General features: G+C 39.8%; 1 long non-coding RNA gene across 1 annotated transcript; it reads right to left on the bottom strand.

Moving 5' to 3' along the window:
- Nucleotides 1–3,027: 3,027 nt before the first annotated feature.
- On the bottom strand, nt 3,028–13,175 carry LOC140305458 (uncharacterized). The gene is made up of 3 exons (XR_011915354.1): nt 13,048–13,175; nt 10,320–10,460; nt 3,028–3,134 (listed from the first exon to the last, which is right to left on the bottom strand). It is a non-coding gene; the product is annotated as an uncharacterized lncRNA (long non-coding RNA).
- Between the last annotated feature and the right edge of the window lie 2,573 nt (nt 13,176–15,748).

Below are 15,748 nucleotides of genomic sequence, written 5' to 3'. Positions count from 1 at the left end.
ATGTCACTTAAAACACAAAAACGCATATCTACTTACAGTGTTCTTTAAAAATATCAAACACATTCATTAAAAGCACAGAGAATTATATGATCATATATACATCTTTACAAAGCACTGCATCACTGATCCCAGTCAGGAAACAGACCTTCTGTTACAGATTAAGATTTGTGAGGGGGAAAACCCTCCATGGCACCTCATTAAAGGCATCTACAGAAATATCACCCAGAAAAAACACCACATGGTCCTTTTATCTGTTTAATACATTACTAATCAATGCTCATTTAAGAAGTCCTGCAGCACAACGTTTGTGGTTTAAACTGAAAAGTCTGTGCCACGTACTCTTTTGTGGGTCTAAAATGTGGTTAAATGCTTCCTGAACACGGGTGTGTTTGGTATTTATTCACTACACAAATGTAATTATTATTTAGTTAATAAATCCCAGATTTAGCATTTCTCTTTGATTAATATGACAACAGCGAAAGAAAAAAAATCAGCCAAGTCACAGGCTGTGACAAACTGAAACATGATGAAGCGCTTATTAGAACTAACTGTGCCAGAAAATTCATCCAACACATCACATAGAACCATTTAATACATTGTTATTATAAACATATACATCATTGTAGCTGTAAGAAAAGCTTCTGTTCTCTTCAGCTTTAAGAGCTGGTGGTGTACCACAGTTTTTGTACAGCTCTGAAATATGCACGACTGTAACATAACACTGAGTTATATTCAAGTATAAAGAAACCTCCATCATGCTAAGAGCTGGGATAAAGTATTTCAATATCGAGCTATACACATGTAGAAGAGCCAGATCTGGATTAAAGCAAAGAAAGATGGGACAGCGGATGGAAGCGGAGAGCTAAAGTAACAAAGACTGATAAACAACACCATATGCCACCTGCCAGAAAGGCTTTTTGGCACGGCGCAGCTCAATCTAAATGAATCCTGGACAGTTCAGGTTAGCAGAAGCAGGTTAAACTGTAATCTTGGACACACATGCACAGAAAATGATAGATTCTGGGAGGCAGTCAGGAGGAAGCGGAAGCAAAGTTGTTCTCAATCTTTTCTGAATGTAACTACAAAGTCAATAAGATTATTAACAAAGTTAAGAAGATATTAAAAGTTATTAAAAAGCTGGCTCAGTATTGAATAGTTCAAACTACTACAGAGTAGAGTCTCTTCAGTCACTCATCAACTCACAACCTTGTATCACCCAACAAAGTCTAGACAACCAAAACATCTAATTATAAGCTGTTTGTAATGTCATCATGATGTCACAATGGCTCTAAGATGTACGGGCTGCAGACCTTCAGCATAAACTGCTTAAGACGCCAACCACAAAAGGGTAATTGGCTTGATGACATTTGACGTCTGTAACTCAGAAATGAGGCACTTAACCTGGAAGCGTACGGAAAGAGTCAGGGCAAGGTTTCCTCTTTGAAAACACAAACAACACATGAACAAAAGCTCCTTTCCATTTTCTGACTGACTGAAAATGATTTGGAATGATTTAACTCTTGTGGAATTTGGGGTGTTTTCCCAGGCATTAGTTAACTCTATAAATAAACTCTTCCACAGGCTGGAAACTCATCGTAACAGATGTTAAGATGTTTTCTTCGGTGGAAAACCTCAACAAATACAAAATATACAGTATTATATCAGATCTGGTGCAATTTAATGCATCGGTGGTGTGGCGCATTTTAGAGAACAAAGTAGTCCAAATTCAGGGACAAAGTTCTGGAGAAATACACATCAGGGTTGGGTTGGACAAAAGAGTAGTATCGGAGAACCAATAAATTCATTATCAGAAAATGAAAAGAATATGGAGGCACAACAAACCTGCCAAGAAAAAGCAGCAAACCAAGACTCATGAACCAGCCAAGCAGTGTGTTAATCAGAGAGGTAAAGAGGCCAAAGAGAATCTCTGCAAAGCAGAGAGTGGACTGCCTGAATGTACTGAGAGCTCCACACACCATCCTAAGTAACAGCTTTTAACAGATCTTACATCTTTACCAGTGCATAAGTCTGAACTTTGAAAGGCTAAGAATGGACAAAAAGGCTGCTTGTCATTGTTTTTGGGATGAACAGCTACACTGTTATTGATTTCTGTTCAGGAATACATTACTTTAGTCTTTACACCCTGCAGATTTCACAGAAAAGCAGGACCACAACCTGTTATATTCTACAATCATTTAGCTAGTTTTTTAAAAAGTTATGCATGCTAGAGATAAATGATTTAGAACATGAAGCCAAAAGGCAACAAAAGGGAATAAAAGACCAAGACAAGATGATTCTTACAGTCCTAGTTAGGTTAAAATAATTGAATTTAATATATTCCACAGATCCGGCCATTGGTAACACCTCTGCAATACATTGTAAATCTAAATCAAACTGTACTCACAGAAGTACTTGAGTGTCTCCTCGATCTGTTCGTGAGTGAGTCCCAGAACGACTTCTGGTGGCAGCAGAGGGGTGTGCAGCCAGTCGTCATTGTCATATCCAAATACACTGTCTGCTCGGAGAGTGTAGTTGGGTTGACCTTCAGACAGGAGACTCACTATCTCCAGCTCTGGCAGGTTTGAGCAAAGGTCTGAGCACAGGGAGTGTTTGTGTGATATAAGAGAGAAAAAGAAAACAGGACTTAACAAACTCAACCAGGGTGAAATGTCACCTTCAATGCCACACTGCCCTCTACTGATAAATGTATGAATTTGCAATACCTCCTCGTCGAAGGTGTGTAACAGTCATTGTTTCCAATAAGTACCCATTAAATAGATGTCTTACCAGTTAGAGTGGACACATCATGGTGGGATTGTTCCCCTGGGACGCTGAGGTTCCCCAATGAAGCATGCTGAAGAGGCTGGGGGTCCACATCCAGGGCCCCCGCCGCCTCCCCCTGCCCCTCATGGAGGGAGAGGGCTGACTGGGCGTCCAGATGGGCCTGTGGGTGCCAGGAGGGAGGAGAAAGACAAGCAAGAGGAGAAGACGAGGCTGAAGAGGAAGAAGTGTGGGACAGCTTGTCTGGGAGCGGAGGGTTCAGGGTGAAGACAAGCTCAGAGCTGCGTGACCTCTCGTTGCTCAGGGAGAAATGGTCCCGGGCATCGGATTCTCACTGAACCTGCAGCTGAAGACTGGAGAGAAAAAACAAAGAATATCACATCACTGCACCTGGGACTACATCTGCTGCATCTTAATCGATTTGAACTGTAAGACTGACACAGTTTTCAATATATATTTTGTCTCCATGTTAAACTTCACGGTAAGAAGTTACATATTAAACCCTTACAGTAAGCAAGCAAAAAGCACAAACTGGGGGCTCAGCTTGATGTACAGAGGTTCCTCACCACAGCCGGCCCAGGTCTGAATCCCAACTTGGGACCATTTGCTACGTGTCATGCCGCTGTCTCTGCCTGCTTTCCCATCTCAACACAATAAAATAATAAAGGCCACTGGAGCACATTAAAAACGGTCTTAAAAAGTAAACTTGAATAAAGGTAATGATCAAAACAAGTTGGTCAACAGTGAACTTTTCATCAAGGTTAAAGCCGTCACAAAAAGTTTAGGAATTTATAATTCAGTATCAAGTATTAAGAGGATCAATCATCAGTGATCACGATTAACTAAAATGATTGTGATTACATGCTTTAACTGTTTATTTTTAAATGCTAGACTGAGGTTTCTGATTCATCTAATGATGTAAAACGATTCTGGTTTGTCTGTTAAAACATATAAACTCTGCCTACATCAAAACTTCTGCTGGATTAAAGAGTCTTAAACTGTTAACAAAGCCGCAGCTGGCCTCCACCCTGTTTATGGGTCACAAAGATAGTGTTACCACTGCCCGGAGCCATCCGCGGATCAGGTTCTTCAACAAAACATTACACTCCTATAAACACCCTGCAAAGCAAGAGCTGGAGGAAGTTACATGAATCAATACTCAGAGCAATTACTTCCTAAAAAGTGACAGTCACTGCTACATAATGCCAGTCAAGATCTGCATCTCTGTTCTGTGAGTCATCTGAAAGATAATACAAGTGTAGACAGATTATTCACACACTTGAGCTGTTGTTTTCATGTTAATTGTGATAAAACACCGCAATAAACGTCGATGTTTTAAAGCTTTTCAACTGAATCTGGAAAGAATAGATCTGGAGTGTGGAATGAGCATTTTAATATAAAGCTATAAGTCTTAAAATAATTTATGAAGAGCTCAGGGTTTATTCTGATGAACATCTGATGTTGTACTTGCAGCACAACATCCAAAGGATGAGTTTGAGATCACATCATGTGTCTCAACGCTGCCTCTCTCCTTCCGTCTCTTCTAGTTTAAGCCTTTGCTGACTGATGCTTTGTAAACTGTGCGAACACAGAAGGCTGTATTTCCTGCACAGTTTAAATAGCTGAGCATTCAGCTGTAAATCACTTATTATTCCTGTCTCATTAATTGATGCTTTGCCCTGACTGGTAACAAAAGGACACCACAGCCCACTTATTGCAGTCAATAAAACAAGCTGGACAGGGGGCAAAGGTCCAATTAGAGCAACAGTTACCAGGCTGTCACAGCAAGTACAACACAGGCACTTGGGCATAACGCACATGACAGCTGAAATGCAGCTGTGTGCACATTTGCCAGAATATAAACCTAACCGATTAGACAGGAATTAACCCCCCAAAGCAAGTATCACCATATCCACCTCCAGCTGAGGCCCTTTACCCCCGTTGGTCTCCACTGCACCATCCATCCAATCAGCTCAGTGGTTTGGTTTGTGGCCAACACTTCACCATCAATCCTGTCTCTCTGGAGATGTCAGATGAGTCACGACACACTCATAGACTCCAGCTTTTTCTATTCACCCCCATCAGCCTGTTTCTGGGAATTCATCTACGTGTGGTTTGAGCACAGCAAAGAGCTCCACTCCAACACCAACAGTGGATTAACACTCACCTAAAAGAGACACAGTGGGTACGAGACATTTTCATTTCAAAACAAATTCACTAAACAGGTATGTACCCGTGGATAAAACCAAAAACAGCATGTCTAATCTTTTCACATTAGCACGTCAGTTCTAATTTAGCGGTTACTGAAACACACCCGCGGTTACTTAAACATGCAGCCAAGCAAGACCCTGGCCTGCCATCCGCTTAGCAGTGACACCAAGGGACAGGGTTATTAGCCATCTCCCTCTGCTTTGCATTTCTCTCTTTTTACCGTTCTCGGCGGGATGCCAAAAGAAAAAAAACCTTAAGTCAGCTGAGTAATCAGCTAGGACATCTTTCAAGCAGAACATAAAGGAGCTGCAGAGGAGATTAGTGCAGCAACCTCAAAAACAGCAACAGAAAAACAGCCTTAAAACACCTTCAGGCATTTCTAAGTGTATCCACAACAGAAACAGGCGAGACATTAAATGTCATGGCATACTCAGAAATGAATCACATGAACTATAGTAAGAAAGGCTAGTGTTTCATGGTACTGCCTTTAAGTCATATCAGAGCTGAAACGGTGTAATACAAGCAGAAAAGCCTGCATTTGACCTTGGAGCATGGACTGGACCTGAGCTGAACTCCACCGAGGTAAAGCGTGTTTAAAGGGCTCTGCGTTGGTACTCTGTGCAAACAATGCCCTTCCAGGAGGGTGTGTACGTGAGCTGAGGCACACAGGGCACAAAGAGACAGAGCCGAGAGGGGGAGGGAGAGAGCACGCCTGCATTCAAGGGCTTTTAGGACGGGTTCATTTGAGACGTGGGGAGTCAGGCGAGAACGTAAAAAAGACACTTTTTCTTCACCTTATCACCAGCAGATTTTAGCCACAGTTTGCATGCTAAACAAAAGCTTCTTTTTCTTTTGATCTCTCCTTGGTACAAGAAAGGATCTACAACTCTGAACTTGCGTCTAATCATTACACAAGTAAGACTGTGTGATTTATTCATGCAGCAAAGTCCAGTAGGAGAGCTGGTCATCTTTAACACATTATAACCAGCAATACTTCAACAGTATATCTGAAATCTTTTCATTTTCTATGAATATGCAGATTTACCCCCCTCTACACACACAGTTTGCCTGATTGAAGCTGCTCACCCTCACCAGCTCAAACACTCTTCACCCCTCAGCTTGACTACAGCTGATAATGTTGGTTCCTTACAGTGTTTTAGTATGAAATCCTGGCTTCGTAGGTTTCAAAACTGGATTTTCTTTGAAGGAGCATCTTCATTGTTCCATTATTCAATGTGGAATTTATTGTAAACTGCACAACATTACATAGATAGATCTATCAGCAGATAGATCATAAAAAAGGGGGTACTGCTTGTTTTAATCTATAGAGCTTGAACAGATGAGGCTAAAAGCAGCAATCTTTAACGGACTTTGCTGTTAGCACTGGCTTTTCATGCAGGTTTGTTTTAAAGCATGTTTCCTTTCCCCCAACACCACATAGTTAAGAGACAGATGACAAATTTCAGAAGAAAAACTGGATATGTAAGTATTTGTATAGTGTTGTACAAAGCTTGGTAAAGTTTCATGCTTTTAAAAAAGAAAAAAGGTCTGAGAAACATTAGCCACTATTCCTTCTCTAGCATCTCTATCTCTTACATATCCAAGTTGGAATACCATTTTATTTTAGCTTTTTTCCAGCTGTTTATACTCATTAGAAAATGTTCCTAATCTTTCACTACTTCACTACTAAATATGGAATAATGTGCATTTGGAAGGAATATAAAGGATGTGTAAATAACTTGATGCTTTGTGGTTAGGGACTATGGCTACTCTGTTTGCAAAGGGTCACAAGCCAAACAGGTTGAGTGTCACTGATTTAATCTTTAACAAGGCAGCAAGCAGTACTGTGTAAATGTGTTAGGCATGTCAGATTCTTATTCATCACGTAATACCATCAGGAAGCGCCTGATTAGACCCAAATTTATTCAATAACATGACAACACCTCCAACCCCGCCAAAAAAAGCAGAAATCAGCAGAGGAAAGGGAAGGACAGAAGGGTTTTTACCACAATAATAAGATGAGAGCAGTTTGTCAGTTTATTCACGGCACAAATGAACAAAATAGATAAGTCATCTTAGTTTGTAGATGTATCGCATACAGGGACAGTGAAGTTAGTCCCAGCTGAGGGCCAACTCTTTGGATTATTAAGTCCAAATGGACTTGGTTTGGACAGTTGGAGGAAACCGTTGGACCAGGGAAACATGCACACTTCACAAAGGAAGATCCAAGCTAAGGTTTGAACCATCTGTTAGAGAGCAACCTTTGACAATCTGATACTGTTAAAAAGGCAAAAGATAGTCCCAAGAAAATACATTCTGATTTAGATTCTTCCGTTTACTGCACTAGAGATTAAATCAATAAATAAATCTGGTGTAAAAGAATAGGAATAAAAGCAAAAACACATTATGTTCTTACTCAGACTCCAATGCACAGAGTGGTCTACCTCTCTGGACTAAGTTTATTAGTAGAAGAAGACAGTTAACGATATCAGATATCAAAAACAGAGACATCTGTAGGCTCTATAATAACAGTAACAGTAACTAGGTTCTGCATCTCAAATGCTTGAAATTCCTTACAATACAGAAAACACTCCCTTAAATCCATCATGCACACTTCATACAGTTAGCCTCATCCAAGCCCTGGATAATTTCAGCTATTTAATGATCCACTCTGGAAACTGGGCTAGGAGGCGATGCGTTAGACTAAATTAAATCTTCTGTCCTACAGTTTAAATTTGATACTTAATGAACTGTAGGAGAGAATAAAAAAGTAACATCAACAAATTAATCAGTGAGCTTCATCCAAAGCTGCCTCTGAACATATCAACCTGACTCCTAACACCTCTTTGTTAAAATGATCCCGAATCCAAACATGAAGCTGGATTGATTATTTAAACCTTATCAGCTAATAGGATAATATGACCCAATAATGCACATACAATATGTTGTAGCGCGCAGATAAGAGGACGTGCGTCTGATCAAGTCAACAAAAAAAAGACCACTGGTCACACACACAAAACATTTATGGCCCAATTAAACAGCAAAAATTATGTTTGACAAGAGATGGATGGATATCTGTGTGGCCAGCCGGCACAATACTCTGCTGCTCAGGTCACATTACATGTGACATTCACACGCAACCCGCTGATTCAACTCCATCTCAGGCCATAAAAAGCTGGAAAACCGTAGAGAAAAACGAATAGTGCAGAGCAAAAACATTTAAACGACCTAAAAACTTTGGGAGTGAATAAAACACTTACATTTCTTCACTAGTTATCATCACTTCATATTCATTCATATTAACCTGAAGCACATCAACTCCTTGCAGCCACGAAAAGAACCCAAAGTGAAACTGATGTTTACCCTGACAGATGTCATCCTGTAAATGACATCATGTTTCACTATAAGGCAGCTCCCTGATCCTAGGTTTTAAGTGTGGAGAACGGTTGGGTTAATCTTTAGCAACTCATACTCCCTTTTCCAGGTTTCCAGCAGGACACTTTTATGAGTCATGTCCTGATATCGGTCATAAAGGAAGCTGCAGTACAGCATGAGAAGTGGCTGTTTTTCCATCACATGAGGACGGTGTCATCTCAACACATGGTCTCAGATCAGTTTCATACAGAATAGATGGGTCGTAAAACAATATCCACACTGATCTTTTATATTATTCATAACATCTTTGTTTAAAGATGTCACACACATGTCAGCACAATGCAAACACACAGCCAACAGCGCAACAAAAGACAGGCTGTGATGCAACACGCAAAAATAATACAGCCAGTAAGGAGAGCCGCAAGGGCTGGGGAGGACTGTAAAAAACTAATCATTTGGAAAAATAATGTCGGTTTAAAATGGTTCAAACAGATCATCAGACTAAGAAACAGAAGTTAAACTGGCACAACGTGAGAAAGGGGGCATGGGAAACAACAGGACTTTAACATGAGCAGGAATGTCACCCTGACAGCTGGAGAGCTAAATCTGGAGAGCAACTCCACGAAAAAAGAAAGTGGCCACAAAAACCCAAATACCAAACGCTTGCTCTTCTAAAGCAAAAATCTGCCCTGGAAACCCAGCATGTGGTGCATTAACTCTGTCCCCAGATCGCTAAAGAACACCCAGACACTTTTGGTTTGAACCAGCAGACAAAAAGAATAACAACTTACCAGGAAAATTAGAAATAAAACATAAGTTTAGTCCACAAAAGAGTTGGCACACGGAGTTCCCACCTGCTCTGACCTTTAAAACACAAATGTAACAGCCAGCTCAAAAGGCAAGGCTGAAATAACTAATTAGGACTGTAAATTCTGATTACTACTATCCAAAGTCTTGACTCAAATAGTTAAGAGGACTTAAGCTTTAAAAAATGCCATTCTGTTGCAAAAGCAGTACAACACAATACCTCAGAGGTGCAGCACACTCAAAGACCCTCTTCTGAGTCCAGCTCAAAAGCTTAAATGACACCTTAATGTCTTTGATAAGCATTATCGGATGTTTAAAAACACTTTTTGTGACTTTGTGAAAAGTTCTGTTCTTCAGTGTTATTACAGCAGTCACAGGCCTGCCACACACTGAGGAGAAAGCTCAAGGCTAAATCTGCTCTGCTGTTTTGCATTCACAGTATTACAGGTTACTTTTAAAGCTAGATGTAGGAGTTTAGAAAACTTCTGGACAACTTTGGAGCGATTCGTAACTTAAACCAATGTTTGGAGGGTTGTTAAACATCCTAAAGAACATCTGTGTGTCTATTTGCACGAGATAACTCTAATATTTAGGTTCATAAAGCCTGAAAGTTAAATGATGGTGTCGTCTGCAGTCAGATTTGGGTCAGCATAACAACCCATGACACATATCATACAACTGTCTGGATGATCTGCGAGGCCAGAAAACAGGCAGGGAGTAAAACTTATAGATCTGAGAGAAAGCGAAACGGCGTCAGGACATCTAATATAATGTTGGTTCAAAAGCACAAGAAGACAAACCCGAGGCAGCATTTTAAGAATTACCAAAACAGATTCAACAAGGAGCAACTGTTCAATTTGCAGCACAAAACATCCTTTTATTTAGTTCATTTTAAGCTAGCCCTGTGGTCAGTGTCTAAATGTTGGTCATAAATAAAATGGCTTGCCTGGTTTAGTCATGTTGACATGGTGAGTCCCAGCAGTGAGGGGTAAAAACCAACTGGTTAACGCCTTTGGTGCTGAATCTGATCTATACAAAGTGACCCCAGCAGCAGCACAGGAGACAAACTGCATGCCATTATGCTAATAACACTAGATTATCTCATGTGCTACAGTGCTGATTTTGAAAGAAGGAAAGAGACTTACTGTGCAGCTGAAGTAGTTAACTGTGAATTTGATGTTGTGTACGATCGGAACTATTTCCTTCTGTGAATTCCCATCAAAACACAGGTTCTCCACTGCTGGTGTTGCTTTACCGGCCGGCTTCCGTCCTGCCCTGACTGTGTTCTGCCAGAAAGAGAGAAAGCAACAGTGAGGCAGGATGGAGGTGGGGCTCACGTGGGAACGAGGGGGAGGAGGAGGGATGTCCTGAGAAAGGGCGTGCTGCTTTATCTTGGTGTGTGCTTGAGACTCAGTGGACAGACAGAAGCAACATAAAACTTTGAAGCTTGTAAGTAAGCATGTTGAGACACTGCGAGGCAGCAAGTCATGACTTTCCTCATCCTCACAGTAATTTGCATCAGTCAGACGCCACAAAGATCCAGGCTCTAGTCTCAGCAGTGTTATTCAAATAAGATACAATCCACTAGTTCAGGCTCTATCACTGTGACAATGCCAAGTCTGTTTCCCAGCAATGCTGGTCACTGATTTACAGACGTGATCAGTGATTATTTACTTGCTATCTACAACAGACCCGTAGTATTTTGCTAACAAATATTTCCTGTGAGTGACTTTGCCTTTTTCTGCTTTATAAATGACTTGTTAGTTACTTTTTGTGCTTGAAAATAACAATAAAACTCATCAAAATGTTTCTTTTTGATCATATACGGACTTGAATCTGCTTTTGGACGACATTGCAATGAAAGCACTGATGCCGACTTCGAGGACAACAGCACCGGTATGTACAGTAACTACTCCGACATGCAGCTCACAGAGGCCACCACTGTTTGGTAAATCTGGCTTAACTTAATGCCGAGAACAAAAATCGCACTGTATCGGTCAAGCCAAAACAACAAAAGCCAGGACTATACGAGTATATGATAACAAAACGAATCAAAACAAAAGGTTGCTAAGAAGAAATGTTTGCAGTTTAACTAAGTATGACCTCCAATATCAAAGTGCAGTTTAAAGTCAGACTTATTAACCATCAGTATTCTACACTGACAATTGTGACATTAGTTTAATCAAGATTGTTGCACAGTAGTCTGTCCTCCTACATGCTTTAGGCCATCTTTGCATCTATCAAAAAAACACATGTACAATATATATACAAATATATATAAAGCTTTGTGTCTGCTCTGATCCTTTGGCTTTCTGACTTTCCCTCTGCTATTCTTCATCACTTCCTTTTCCAACTTTATTTCTGATGCCACCGCACCAGTCCAAGAATCTTCTTTTTTCACTACTAAATGTCACTACTGTTACATCTTTCTCCCTCCAGATAAACTCTAACCTCCCCACCTCTTCCTGATGCCCAACAGGCCTCATCAGAAGTCTCCCACCTCCTCAATCTGTTCATCCACCACCAGCGTCTAGACTCTTTGGGTCCTGTCTTATCTCCTTCCTCCATCAGAGTCTGATCTCCAAAACAGCTGCAATTCAATTATCTGTTCATCAATAAGTTTTGTTACATACTTTCAACTGATCCCTCCTTTTTTTTTTAAAAAAACCATATACAGTACCAGTCAAAAAACTGGACACATCTCAATTTATTTTGAATGATAAGGTACATCCAAACGTTTGAATAATGCTGTATAGCTCTGTCTGTGTGTGCAACACAAACAGCAAAACCCCTAAAACTATTTGGAGATTATATATATATGTATGTATATGGAATATAAACATTGATTCTATTATAACTGCACAGGTTTCTAAAAAAAGCAAAACTCTTCATATATCAAACATGGTTTCAAAAACTGTTGGGAGTCAGCTATTAGCTTTGTTAGCATCCTTTTCTAAACCATAACTATGTCAGTATGAAAAGACATAATGGCACACAAACAAAGAACCTAAAGAAAGAGACTGAAACTGATTAATTACTCTCTCCACACTGCCTTATGTAAAGACTAATCCTGTGCTTTACTTTATATACCACAGCTGGACTTGGTGCCTCCCTCCATGCCTGTTCTTCACATCTCAGTCAACACTGCTGGATACACAGAATAAAAAGAGGCTTATACACAAAGCTGCCATTCATTTCCCACCGGTTTGTGTACAGTACAGAGGGTGCACCTTCTGTGAGTCATTATTGTTTGACTTCACAGTAGAAAACCAAGCTGCTTCAAGACCACCAGCTGCTCAACATTAGCTCTCCAGAGCTAAATTAAAGTATTTTAAACTGAATTTTTTAGCTGTAACTGGTTGAGCCTGCAACGTGAACAACAAACTAGAAACAAATGAATACATACTTTATTATAGGCTATACGGCTCTAAAAGGGCAGGTGGAGGACTTTATAAAGTGAAGTGATTTTTATTTTATCTTTTAGCGCATTAGCCAAAACTATTTTGGGTACCATAACTTGCGAAACACCGGAAAGGTCAAGCCATATGATAACTAGCTAGCTATCAATACATAATGTAAAGCGGGGTTTTTTGTTATCGAATGTTTTATTCGTTTTAAATTTGACAAAAGTGTTAATGAACGAATGACTGTGGTTAGGATGTAACTGAAACTGCTAAAAAGATGTTACAGGCACGTCAACTTGAATCGCAGCATCAACACCTCCGCCCTCCTGCAGCGGCGGCGGTGTTGTGGAAATTTCCCCTCGCCAAGTTTTGACAGTGCAGAAACAACTGCCACAGCGACTGAGTAATAACAGAAGTCTCTGGGAACTGTCAGCAGCGCGCAGTAAAAAGGGGAATTAGTTAAACTTACATGTTAATTTCGTTCGCTTCTGTTCAAGGTCGTTATCGGCTCTGAAGTTTCACTCAGTTAACTTGGAGCTCAGCTGTCACAACGGCTGGTCCGCCGTACGTTCCATTTGGTCATCTTCGAAGCGATGCATGCTGGGAATTGTATTTTTCTAAAGGTTTTTCCTCTGCTGAAACACAACAGTCAGGATTGTATAAAATAAAGCAATTAAGGGCCACCTAAGATTTATCTCTTTTTTTCATTTTTTATTTATCTTTTCTATTCATTTTTAATAGCGGTGTATAACAAATTATCAAAAATTTATGTGAACTGTTCATTTACACATTCAGGAATGTCATGTCACTAACCTCTCCTCAATCTGTTGCTTGCAATATATACTGTGTAAACTGACTCTTTATGACTGGTCACATGTGAAGTATTTAAAGCTAGAGAAATCACATCACACCTTGTGGACATTTTTAGTTACTCTCCTGTGACGAGTGATAAACTTTAAACCCTAAATTACATAAACATTACAAGTCAATGTACATGTGTAACATTGTTAGGCTAATAGATAAACAAATAACTGCAGTATGTAGATGATTTTAGATGTTTTCGCATATCCTAAGTATGACCACTTTCCTTACACAACTGCAACCTCTTCAGACCTGACCTCTCTTTGACTTTTACATGTGTCTACAAAAATAACATCTGGAGTAGATGTTACTTTTAGGTGCCTCTCTAACTTTATCAGCATCCAACTAATAAGGGCTCCCACATGTGACTGGTGCAAATGCTGAGCTATTTTAACCCTGAGAGCCACACTCAAGATATCGTCAGAGTTTGTGAGTGTCTGTCTACCTCTAGTGGTGAATCACCGAAATGAACAGAAAGAGTTTCGACAGCATGACCTTCGAAAACAAAGACTCTGTGTCAGTTATGTGTTAACTTTTTCCCAAATCTTTATCAAATTAATTACAGATCTCACAATGAGACACAAAAGTGACATTTATGATTTAGCTGCTGCATTTGATATAGGCAACAACTGACTGTTGAAAGTAACTAGATGCACTAACTGAGGTGTTGTTGTCAACTAGAGAACCAAGTACTTTAAACTCATGTTATAAATTTGTATAAATTGAAAACATATAGAAAACATATTTTATTTTCACATTAACTACTTAATAGTTTACACACGAACGAGTTGAAATTGTAAGTAGATCAATAATTTAGTTAGTGGTCAGAAAATCAGCAGATATGGTGAGAAGTGTTTAAGAGTACATATTTCTCATTGATTTCATGATTTTTACAAACTGGGCCAAAAAAAACAACTAGTAGAAATGCATATTATTTGCCGTTGGGTAGAAAGAGTTTTTTTCTACACTTAAACTATCTGAAAGGATAAAATATCAACATGAAATAACAGGCTAAGCAATACAGTACCAAACTAATTGTGGATACACTGGTTGATTTTTTGCATCAAAAAGTTACTTCACATTTAGTACTTCAAATCTTATTTATATTGCTCACAGTGTTTAGGTTTTCTTAAGTAACCATTTCAAAGCAGAATTTCTATTAGTAATTGTCATGGAGGATGAGAGGCAAACAGGCAAGTAAAGCCACATAAAATGGACTTTAATGAAAACAAGTGACTCAGAAAAGGGGCATAAAATCCAGGTCTTTTAAACTGAGGTATAAGTACTTTTACAAAGGTAAAACATGGGAATATTTCCTCCACCACTGGTCACAACTAAAGCTGTGGTTGCCAACTTGATTAAATGTTTGCTCAAATGCACCAGACAAACTAAACTAAGTATGAGTCACATTGAATGTGGTTTGTTTTTTGGCTCAATTTTAAAGCCAACATGAACAATAAGACTAAAAATAAGTGATTAAACTCAGAAGCACCTGTATGGAAAGCTCTACAACGGCATCAAGCCCTGCACAATATTTACAGCACTCGCTGCCTCGGGAAAGCCGGCAGCATTTGCATGGGCCTCCCACACCCATGCCATAGTCTGATAAATGCTACAGAGCCCTTTTGCAAGGATATCCAGGTTTAAGGATACTTTTATCTCAAGATCTTTAAACACAATCAATCAGTCCATCAAGTGTACTTGGTGGAAATGTTTGCAAACAGCTGTAACATTGCACAACCTAAGACATTACTCTATATTAACTACTTGCACTATCTACACATATACAGACAAAGCCCTTATCATTATAGTAATTGTTTTAGTGTTTTTTAGCATTTCATATGAAGAAGTTGAACAGAATCTCATTGTATTTTGTACAGTGACAGTAAAGGAAATTAATTCAATGTGATCTGGTCATATTACCTGTTTCTATACTCAGACAACCCAAGTGATACAGGTGTTCATCTGCAGCTCTGCTGTCATTGTTCACAACCCTCCTGAGAGGACAGCCAGCACTGCAGCACACGTGTGTTTCCCATTTGGTGCTAATGGTTAATAATTCACCGCAGTCTCCATCAACCCAGTGAGCCAGTGGTCTGCTCCAGGCCACTTCCTCTCCCAGGGACAATAGGGCCATTTCCTGTGGGGCACAAAGCTGAATACCACAGAGACTGACACAGACGAGTATTGTAAAGCGGAGACATCATATCACCGTGTCTTGTCCTTGGAATGAAAGGCAGACTTTGCTGTGAAGTGAGATTCATGGTCTGTTTGCTTGGAGGTTCCAAGGCAAGACCGGAGCCAAGAAA

This window comes from Leuresthes tenuis, unplaced genomic scaffold (genome assembly GCF_036924035.1).
Source record: "Leuresthes tenuis unplaced genomic scaffold, fLeuTen1.0.hap1 SCAF_4, whole genome shotgun sequence".
NCBI classification, from domain to species: Eukaryota; Metazoa; Chordata; class Actinopteri; order Atheriniformes; family Atherinopsidae; genus Leuresthes; species Leuresthes tenuis.
The sequence above is the reverse complement of the archived record's forward strand: the minus strand, read 5'-3'. Positions and strand labels throughout refer to the sequence as shown.